Source organism: Nomia melanderi, chromosome 8 (genome assembly GCF_051020985.1).
Source record: "Nomia melanderi isolate GNS246 chromosome 8, iyNomMela1, whole genome shotgun sequence".
In the NCBI taxonomy this organism is placed as follows: domain Eukaryota; kingdom Metazoa; phylum Arthropoda; class Insecta; order Hymenoptera; family Halictidae; genus Nomia; species Nomia melanderi.
The window spans coordinates 3,439,033-3,451,200 of NC_135006.1; the positions used below are offsets into that span (position 1 = coordinate 3,439,033).

General features: G+C 30.2%; 1 protein-coding gene across 4 annotated transcripts in view; it reads left to right on the forward strand.

Moving 5' to 3' along the window:
• The window catches only part of foxo (forkhead box, sub-group O), a 261,110-nt gene that overhangs the window by 2,937 nt on the left and 246,005 nt on the right, over positions 1 to 12,168 (forward strand). The gene's annotated exons all lie outside the window — the stretch shown is intronic.

Genomic DNA, 12,168 nt, shown 5'->3' on the forward strand with positions numbered 1-12,168 from the left:
AGATAAATTTATGGTATTGAGTAATTCTAAAAGTAATGAATATTGAATTAATAATCTTTTCGTGCACCGAAATTTTGATGTACTATACATCCTAATTTATACAAACACAAATACGGAAGCTCTTTATCCCTTGCTTCTTCAATGAAGAATGCGTATTATCTCATCGGTATTTTCGATGTGAATGAACAAAACATGCAATAGTGTCAAATTTCTATTATAAGACAATTATTGTAAATAATAATGCATTACATTTGTACAATAATAAGCCGAAACAATTACAATCATTACAAGTATGTTAAAACAGATAATGATAACATGTAATACGTAATAATAACGTGGCATATGTATCATGTGATATGTTAGATACACAAACATTATTATTTTCTATTCCTTAGTTCGGTTAAAACTGTAAAATAAGTGACTAGGGGAATAATTTAAAACAAAAATGATCAAAATTACATTTTATTTTGAAAAATATTTTAAAATATTAGGTAAACCGAGTGCAACTCGTTGCTATTTTATTTTATTTAATAATAATAATCTATAGCATGATAATAACTTTTTTTTTATAAAAGTGGATTTGTTATTTTTGTTTTATATGAAGTATAATATACGACATTTTTGCCTACTATTACGAAACGTTGTACTTACGATCGTTCGGTAACAGAGATTGCGAAGTTGTACCTTATCGTAAATTCAGCTGCGTTTATCTGTCGTTACCAATTAATCCAAATAGAAGTGGAAAAATTTTGCTAATAAAAGTGGTCTTCTTCTGCACAGCAATTTGATTTAATACAATCGTTTCTAGAGTTACGTACACCGAAAAGAGAAAGTATTTACGTATACGTTAACTTTTGATTTCAATCAATCATATTTTATTATGAACAGCAACGAGAATATTATTCACAAAGAATACAAAAAGATGTATGAACATGTTTGTACATAGTTACTCTTCTATATTTCTTTTTGTCGTTACATTTGTAATGTTTTTTGTGCTAACTGTCACACGGAGTACGCAACAATTATAATTTAACAATATAATAAAAAATTGAACAAAGTAGCATTAATAATTAGAAACAAAATATTTAAATATTTCAGAAGAAAATAGAAATTAGCATGTGTCATACATTTATGTGTATAGACAGAAGATAAAAAAATAAGACGTAAATTTAGAATCCGCTCAGTACTTAATAATAATTGATTTTGAGAAATGTGAATTACTTACATTACTTATGAATCTTATTATCAGTACTTTATCGCGATGTTAACACATTCTTGACCGGTCACGAGTTAACTTATATTTGCACTTGTATTAGCATTTCAATTTTTAAAACGCAGGACAATATAGAATATTGCAAAAGCAAAATGTTAAAGGTTATATAAAAGATATGTCCAAAGTTTCATTTCAATTCATTATGTAGAAATAAAGTATATTGAGGTTAATTTAGATTGTTTCACTTTCATATTTAATTACGAAATACTAACCGGTGACATGGGATAACTTCTGCGTCAGAATTGCTGGTCGATAATGTGTTAATGAGGATCTATTGCTCAGCATGTTATTGCTTAATTTTTACATATTATTCCATCAACATGTTGTACTTCGAGACTTCTCGATGGTGAAGCCAAAACGGTAGTGACGCAGCGGTGGTCTTCCGAGAGGAAGTAGGGTTCCAACTCCACAGGATCAGCGGTTCGTTGTTTATAATTATGAATGAAATGAATTGTGCTCACAGCATTGACTACTCGTTCAGAATTGTTTGACAGCAGTTTTTATATACTTACTCCGCTTTCATTTTCCTTCTTCGTTCTTTTCTCTGTGTTTTTATTTTTCTAAACAAATATTCAGTGCTTCTTACTGGTACAATATTCGTGGATACAGATTCTCTAACTAGGCTTTCCAAGAGGTTTACATAAAATATAGTCTAACGTATGCGACGAGTGGTTCTCCCCAACAGAATATTCTCGAAGTGAATTGGTTAAGCCATTTGCATCATCAGAAAGTATGAAAAACAAGATTGTTATCATTAATTTTTTTTAAATTTTATTTAAATAGAAAAATTACAACAAGTAAAAAGAACTTCATATTTCAGCATTCTGTAATAAAAAATAGAAAAAACGATATAAAACAGTATACAAAATATAATAAAGCTTTCATAAGAAAGAGTGAATCTCAAAGATGTGGTGTTGATATTGATCTCTTATGATAATGATCAACAAAATTGAACGTATATATACGCTCCAGTGATAGTGACCAGGAAAATTGAGCGTAGAATGCTTCTGTATAAAAGTTCCCTTTTTCTGAACGCATAGAAACAGCGTACCTATTGATACTTGAAAAATACCTATTAAGCGATCAAATCTAGTATATAGTACTATGAAGATAATTGTATAATTCAATTCGTGAGAATCTATACCTTACCGGATGTATTATCTACAATTTCGGTAGGACATCGGGTACAACACTTTCAGGCTGCGTTATATTTGCAACACCTAAAGAGAAGAGAACGGTCTATAAATGTCATGGGCCGAGTCATGATCGATTCGGAAGGTTCTCACAATGCCATGGGTTATAGAATCCTGTTTAAGAAAAAATAAACATTTCTTTGGAATGTAACACATCGAATAGAATGTTGAAAATCCAGCGTGGCACACAACGAACGGTTTCCAAACAAAATGGCGGCGGCGAACGCGTTGAAATTCCTCGTCGGTGAACGGACGCAAGGAATTTATTTACGATTTTTGTCGCTAGTCGTCCTCCGGTTTTTCGCGTTATCGCGTGGGATCTCAGGGAAATATAGATGTATTTACCGTGTTAACAAATTTTAAATATTGAACGATGGATAAAAATAATCTTCCTCTGGTTCTTATTTTGTTTTTTATCTGAATGATACTTGCTGATTAAATACAATTTAATTTCTGTAATGCCGTGAAGCCGAAGTACTGGCGACAAAAACGGGTAATAAATATACACTACCGCTCAAAAGTTAGGAAACACTTTTAATATTTCACAGTTCATAAAAGGATAAAGTAAAATATACTGTATACGGTTCCTTGTATAGTGACTTTAGTAGGTTTACATAAGATTTATTTTTATTGTATTGTTTCGTCCGCGATTTATTTTAGTAAACAGAAACACAACTGTTTTTCCTAATTCAATATGTAATTACCCGAAGTTAGTTTATACTTAGTTTTCTGTCGTAAAATTCTCGTGACATGAGAATTTACTTCAGCGGAAAGAGCGTAAAATTGCTTAAAATGATCAGTTAGACCATTTTAATGAATTATAGACTAATAGTTTCAACTTTTTCATTTTTATACAGTTGTGTGTATTACTTTGAAACATTATATAGAAGATTGAATGTTTATTCGTATGTCTTCTATAAAAAAATGTCGAATTTTCTCTTCATCAAGTAACTGATCTCAAACGTTTGAATGGTTTTTGGTTAGGTTATACAAGACCTTACACGTAAACTGATTACTTGAAGTATTCTGAGTCTATTTAAAATGCAACAAAAACATTTTCTACAAAGTTGCGTAATTTTTTAAAGACTGGGGTACAACAACAATAATTTTAGGTCTCTTGAGAAAGGTTGAAAGTGTGTCAGCATTGTTTTTTTTTTTAAACACAATACCATAACTACTTTCGTTGGTATTCAATAATTATTTTAACAACGAATTTACTGACCTACGATAATAAATCCTTTACGGTTCTTAAAGCACGTACAAACAAAATTTTTTATCTAATTTTCGATGCCACCGTGACCTGTTGATAAACAAGTGAAGCGTTGTGAAAGGTCGATAATGAAAGAGAATGTTATTTTCAGTGTCCCCGGCATTCTTATATTAGTTCTATGTTAGAGTTATATTCAGTGTCGTATAAAGGATATGACAGGATATCACGAAAATTTGGTTTGCATGCTGCCTGGATCCATCAACTACAGAACAGAATTATAAATCAACATGTATATTCATTATCTAGTGTTCTTACTTAACGTGAACACGAACATGTATGCAAGAATAATACTTGATGTTAATTTTTTGAAGACGAAGCTCTATAAAACAATATTCTATAATATCTAAAACATTAAATTGATCCAATCGAGACGCTTCTAATGTTAGTCGGGCATTCTGTAAGAGTCCATTTCATTAAATAAATATACCTGATACCTGAATAGATGTAGCAATCATGACATTTTTAAATAATCATCATCGGAAAGTTCGAAGAATTCGAGCGTAAGTTGAAAAGCTTAGAAAATCTTCTTACTTTCTGAGATTTTGTTCAAATTTGTTCGTAATTTATATCCATGCACTTTGATCGGACGCAATCGCGAGTGTTACGAAGTCATGCAGTACGAAGTCAATATAACTTTCTTTTCTTTGTACAATGAAATTTCATTATTTTTAGAAAAATGTTTCTTTACACCGAATTAGTTCAGCTCGCCATACTTAGCCATACCCTACAGCAAACCAATATCTGTTATAGATTCAGTAGTTAGTGATGTTTGCCCAATTTATTTCGTATGAAATAATGAATAAAAACAATCGAAGCAGATGAAATATTTTCAAGAATCGGGTATTGAATAGATTGTCAGTTTACAGTAACGTACAAAATTAAACGTACAGTGGTGTTTATGCAATCTTTAGCAACCTCGAAAAAGTTAGTGTTGCATGTATTTACTTGAATTCGAAAAATGACATAATTGCATTTATACAAAAACAAAAATGACTTTCTTACCTTATAAATCTTTTATTGCCAAAATTGTCACTGTTCACCGACCACCATAATAGTACTTTCACAACTTTTGTAGGAAACACTTTTCTGACATTCTAATAATAGCAGAAATATTTTGAATGAAATATTTTTCGTAATGGTTTTAATCGTGATTTTTGAATATTCAATATTCAAACTTTCTATACTTTTATACAGGAAGCAATAAGAGAAACTGCAACAGAACTTTGAGCACATATTTCTTACAAATGGATATGTGTATAAAGTATCATTTTTACAAGGAAAATACCTCTTTGATTTAAAATACGGTTTGGCATTAACAGTATTAAATTTCGTAGTGCATCTATTTCGTTACTTGTCCACGCTTCGTTCACTGCGTTTCATAATTCAGTAACATACTTGTATTGTCTTCCGTTGCTGTAAACTTTCCTTAACGATCCCCCTAAGATTTTCTATGGGGTTTAGACCAAGAGAACAAGCAGGGCCTGGTCAAACTCTTATATTTGTTTTATGTAACCACTGTTTTGTATACTTTAATGCCTGTACTGCAGCATTATCATGTTGATATATAAAATTACCGTCTACTATGTTTTCTAGAAATGGTATTAAAACCATATGCACATAACCAAATTCACATAATTGTTTATTACTGTGTATGAGCGATTAATTTTCTTGCAATCGTCCAAAAGAACACCCCATGTCTTTATAAGCATCGATCAATGTCTTTTCTTCACTTGATAACAATTTTCCTCGTGGCATTCTAATATAAATAAATCAATTAATAACAAGCACATAATTTTTATAAGTTTTAGTACGATTATACTTAGAATATTCGCAGCTTGTTGTAATTATCCACTCCGAACGCAAACAAAAGCTAAACGACTTTATAAAAGTTTCGAGTACTATACATAAAAATGTGGCAATAAATTGATTTTATCATTTATAGATAAACAAATTATATGTTGAATCAGGTATAATCTGGTTTCGTCTTGCCTGAAATGTTAGGCCGTCCGTCGGTGTAGATAATTCATGTTCCAATAAATTAATTTATTGACATAAAATAAAATTGGAAATTTCTTTAAATTGTAAAAAATTCTTTTATGTTTTAAGCAAACAATAGTTTTACTAATTCTTATAAATTGGTTGTTATGTAGATACTATATGGTTTCCGTAATTATATTCATGTGACGAAGTATAAGTATCCTATTTGTAATAGTAACATCTACAAATAAACCTGTTTGATGTACCCGCAGTTTTTTTAGTGCGAATAGCATTGGTATTATCTTATAAAACTGGTTCTTATTCTACTGTTATTAAAACTGTGAGGGTATTTTTGTTAGAAATTATTAAATGATTTATTGGCAAAGTATGCATGTAATTACCGTCGACAAACGAAGAACTAGTTTAAGCATTTATTTAATTCCTCGGCGTATTATTTACTTTTAAATTGATAATAGCAAAATAGCATTTTGCTTTAATCTATTGACAATGAACAACATTGATTTTTATTAAATTAATCTAGAAATCTGCATCACGAGTCTCACTCGTCAAAGGGTTAAGAGCGGCTACTCGATGGATTGGTTTAATTCTTTTTTATTCGAAAATGTAATTTATTATTGTTAACTACTTAAGAGACTGTAAAAGTTATATATTAGCAAATATGACGAAGAAATTAATTTTTGTGAATGCGTGCGGTATAATTATATTATAGATGTAATACATTGGCTAGTCGATTCACAAAGCATACACAATGATTCTATTGAAAAATATGTGAAATTATATTAATTTTTTCGTGTTGTCTGTAACCTGTCATAAACTGATTTTCTGATTTTAAAGACTTTATAGAATTATGTCACTTGAAAAAGAAAAGTAAGATTTTACGTAAAAATGTACTCCTTTATAAATGAATGAAATTCAGAAAAATTACCACTATTTCTACTACGATTTACTGAATATACTTGCTTGTGATTTTCCATCCAATTTTCTTATCGTAGTCTGCTATTATCTATCTCATGAGCTTTCCAACTGTTGCAGTATGAATATTTCACTGTTACAATAAGACCACGCGGTTCCTTTTGTTGTTCGGCTTCATTCCCCTTTTTTCCTTTGCAGCTGCTTGTAATTGGAAATTGCGATCAACAGCTGTCACAACATTATGAACCTTTTTCGTATTTGATTAATTAATTCAATCGTAAAACTTCTATATCTACCCCTTTGAATCTCTAACTTGGTACCTACTTTTTCTATTTATATCATTTAGTACAATTAAGTAATTAAATTTTGATCAGGGTATCCAATCTTGTTTGTATATGTTTTATTTTTGTATCATAAATAAGCAGAACAAAGTGTATTTTGAAATTGCCTGAAAAAATTTCTATAATTGCAAAACATATCTAATATAAAAACCTTGAATAAAATGGAATTCCATGTTTCCAAATTATAATTTTATATTTACATTTAGGGTTAACCTTTTCGGTCGTCAGACAGAGAATTAGTTATTGTTCACTTCTTTCTCCATCAATTCCTTTAAACACGCTTAATATTGATAATATTTCACATAAAAAAATTTTTTTTTCATTTTTAATAATATGCTAAATGTTTAACGCAGAATGTAAATAATTTCGTAGTACAGATATGTTAAAATGATCGTCTTTAGTACACGTACATAGTAGGTATGCATGATACTTCGGAATGATACTTCGGAATGAGAAATAAAAAATAGTAGGTAAACATTTTTTTTTAGTACATATTTAGGTAAACATTTTTTATGAGTAGATATTTAGGTAAACATTTTTGACGAGTACACATTTTTTTATTTTATTGCGCGCAAAACAAGTGATTTTTTAAACTAAATTTCACAGTTAGCAGATTAATCCTCTCATGTTTTCAGTAATAAACTAACGCGGCAGTCTTATCACTAATACATTTATTTTCTCGTCGCAATCTCTTGAAGCACAGACTTTATACATATCTGTATGTAGATAAATATAATACAAGACATTCAGCATTTTGTTTCTACCGAATGTATTACCTACTGTTAATAGACATGATTTTGAACGTTCACAGTACAGGCAGTATATCCTTATACCATAAATTACTTGTTTGATACTCAAGACCATCTAAAGACCATCTCGTGTATACATATACTTGAATGCATTTTAACGTCCGGTATAAGATCCAGTGGGAGAAAATATATGCTTCCCTGCGAAAGAATATTTATGACCTTGAATATATTTGAAAGGAATGAGCGTTAAAGAAAAATTCTGTTTTATGGTGTTGCTCCATTGGTACCATTCAAATTTGTTTTAAATATTTGTTCTATTAGTAGAAAGGAGAGGGGTATGTATGTATTTTGGATCAATACGCGATTTGAATCATTCACTTCTTGCAATTTTTTAAGAATCTAGGATGTATGTATCGTCTGCTTGTTTATCACTGTATCTCGAAAACCTATATTAATTATTTTTTATTTTGTCAGATGTTTATAAAGTGTACAAAATTCATTTTTTTAATATGCGGAATTCAACAGTTATAAAATAATTTCATTTAATGGTAAAATGTATATTACCATTAAATGAAATTTATGATATATAATAATTTAATCTATGGTCATGTGAATCAAGATTGTTTTTAATACGAAATAACTTTAATTTTGTGTATTTTAAATCACTTCTGCCCACTGTGAATATATAAAGTTCTGAGTCGATTAATAAAAATAAGAATTGCTATTATGCAACTTTCCTCCAATATCCCCAAAATGTTCGGTGTACCGTGCATCTGGTATCCATTTCATTGAAGGGAAAAAATAAGTATTTCAACGCTCGGATGCTTTCGTATTTTTAGTAATGTCGCTATTCTCGCGTTGCACAGATTTCTACGCTGGGCGACGACATCGTTCCATGAAAACGCGACTTTCTGAAAGAGCAATTTCATGCGGTCGCTTTCACGACCGTTTTAAATCGAGTATCGCTCGAATTCAGCCGCGATTAATGAATATATAAAAACCGTGACGATATCTTGGCAGAGGTAGGGGATACGGCGTTCTCCATTGCCGTAGCCCTGGTCCCGATTTCTAACGAGGTGCAAGTACGTCGTCCGGCTTTCTTCAGAATGTAACCTGTTCACCGTCTGATATTTCGATCATGAATAATCATGTCGGTTCCTGGCTAGAACAGAGTTACAACTCGAACAACGTGATTTTCGAGTGATCGCTGTAAATATGTTGTAGATACATTTCTTGAATAATGGTGAACATCTTATTTACTTATCTACATAATTTGATTAGCGGAAAACAATTATTATGTTATTTTCCTTGTTTCATGTGACATCATAGTGATTAGTAAAAACGAATAGTAAAAGTGTGAACACTAATTTTAAAATTTATAAATTCTGTCCATGTAATAACATGTATTTATATTCAAAATCAGTTTTTTACTTCTCCTAAAAAATATAAAATTTAGAGTTGTGATTCTGTTCCGACAAAGGGATGTGTATCTGACAACAGATACATACAAATATGATTTCTCTAAAAACCTTAAATATAAATAAAATTTCAGGAAAAGATCTTGTCCACTTTTTATACATGTTACAACATTTCTTTACGTACAATGTAATCTGTTGACCGCCGTACTTCTTTCTTTCGGTTACTTTTCTATTACATATAAAAACAGGTCACCCTTCCTCTTTTGTCTAGAAACAGAATCCTTTAGGAGATGTTTTTATATACTTTATATATTAATGTTATTTACTTCTATATATATGGAGTTTGTGAAATACAAGTTTAGTGCACTGTGTATTGGAATAGTGTGTAAAAAATTGCTTACAATTTATTATTTAAATTGAAATATTTTCATCTCCAATCATGTTCTGCAAAGTTTATATTTTACTGTACATAAAGTATGAGTAAAATTTTGACTAAACAATTTTTTATGTGTTTTATACTTTTCATGATACACAGTGGGCAAGGAAATTTCCACCCCTAAATTCTTCACAAATAAAAATCCAACGGTGATAAGTCTGAAGATCGTGGTAGCCAAGCTATCCCACCATCGCGGCCGGTTCAACAATGGCACTCATTTAAAAAATATTAATTACTGCTCGACTAAAGTGCGGTGATGCTCCATCTTGTTGAATGATCAAATTTAATCATATCGCATAAGGAATATCGTCCAATAATTCCGGCAATACGTCATGCAACAAATGTAAACATGCTTCTAACGTTACACTATCAGGAAAGAAATAAGGTCCTATAATTTGGTTTCGTATTATCAGGGATTGAAAACAGTTGTGATATGGGTTTTGGCTCTTGAAACCGTTATGAAAAACCGATATTATAAACCGATATTCGACGAGTGTAGATGTAAAGCAAGAGTAATAGAAAAAATGATAACACTGACGATGTTTACAAATACGGCAGTGGTTTTCAAGCATAACGACAATATACAGTGTTATCCATTGGGTTGAGACTTGGTCGAGTGTACGTGTACCTATGTAGTAAATTTTTAAAGTCAATTTTTTCGAAATTAAAATTTCGAATGAAAAACTTGTATTCTATATTTTCGACTTGTTTATCGACATAGCAGTAACCCTTATCTGGTTGTATCACTGGTCACATGACAGCCTTTATATATTTTCAGTTCATGAGATTAATTATACATTTTACAATTATGTAGTAACTTATGAAATATCTTTTTCGATTTTTATAACTGTTATGAATAAACACAATCTTAACACTAGGTTTACGGAACCCGTCAATTTGACGGATATTAAATTTTTTAAACGTTATTCAGTAATAGTTTAAGTCGATCGTGCAATTATGCGAATACGCATTGCAGTACTCTGGTTTCGAAGCTACAATTTTCACAATTTATATAAACGAACATGTAGTTCTCTAGGAATAATAGAACAAAGTATAGAATAAATGTCCGTAAATTTAGTGTTAAGGCTCTATGAATATTGTAACTATATTATTAAATTGTTAGAATTTAATGTAATCTGTGCATGCTGAATGTTATGAAATGCAATGAAAGTATGTAATTTTGGTTATAATTCTGAAATAAGAAATCGAGAATACTTTGGACCGCTAAGGCTTACCGAATATAATAGGCACAATAGTGCCTATAGTTTGATCAAATATGTCAAATAGAGAAGTCCTCTATCGCAGTTGTCGTAACATGTTGCGCTTTTAAATAAAATAAGAGTATTCGCAATAAAAGTGTTGAATACAAATTCAAAGACTAAACTTATGTATTGTACAATGTTTCAACTGATCAAATATACTACTGTCACAGGTACTAAAGTACCGTACTTATCGTTTCATTTATAAATAATTGTACTTTTCCAACTCCTTCTCGTGTTGCTTATTTTAATAGTATTGCGTGGTATAAATCGAAAAATAAATGAAGCCCATTCTATTGTAAACGATATCATTTATCATCAAAATATTCTGAAAACTCATATATACGATATTTATAGATGGTGATGTAAATGCCTGTTACTTGGAAATTAATAAAACTAGTATTATTTCTATTGGACAATGCAGTAGTTATTTGCGTTTATAATTAAAAAATATCTGGAGACACACACGCAATACTAAATATGACTATTTTATTATAATTTGGTATGGTATGTCTCAGAATAGTAAAATCATGTTCGCGCGAGTAATTCTTTCAAGGTATTACGAATTGTAATGTACTTGTAACAATAAATTGTCTATTACTTACGTTTTTTCATAACCGATGAGATTATAGGATAAGGTTTAAATCATCAACGTTCTTCTATTAACCTTATCTTGTGAACCCCTTATCTTGCGATATATTTCACATGGTTACTTTCTCTAACAATTTGTTATTACGAAAAGGAATCCCGCAGACATTGTTAATTTACATTTTCATTAAAAGTTATATCTGCGGTGTATGACACAATTAAATATGTCGCATATTTTTCATATTAATAAGGTTTGAAATATCGTTTCTTTATTTCAATATACAATATTATCTTTTATAATAGAAAGTACGATTTTATTGGTCGTACTTATTATACAGTCATAAACAAATCGCTTAACGGTGAAATTAGATATTATTCTAATTGTTCGCAACAAAATAAAAAAATCGTAACAAAACGTAATTGGTTTTAATAAGTGATAAGGAGTTAAGCAGAAACTATACCATCAGATAAATACGCAACAGAAAATAATAAAAATATAAATGCTATTAATTAAGTAATAATTTATTCTTCGAGTGGAAGAGACTCGCAGACGTATACTTACTTAAACGACAGTTTATCGATGATAAGAAATGTGAAGAAATTAGTAAAGGAAGTATAAATTGAACACGGGCGATAAGTAAGAAGGGAATGAGTAAGGAAGAGTAAAAAGGAAAAAAGGTATATACAATTATTATAAAGGGAGAAAATTGAAAAGGAGAAAAAAAAAGTGT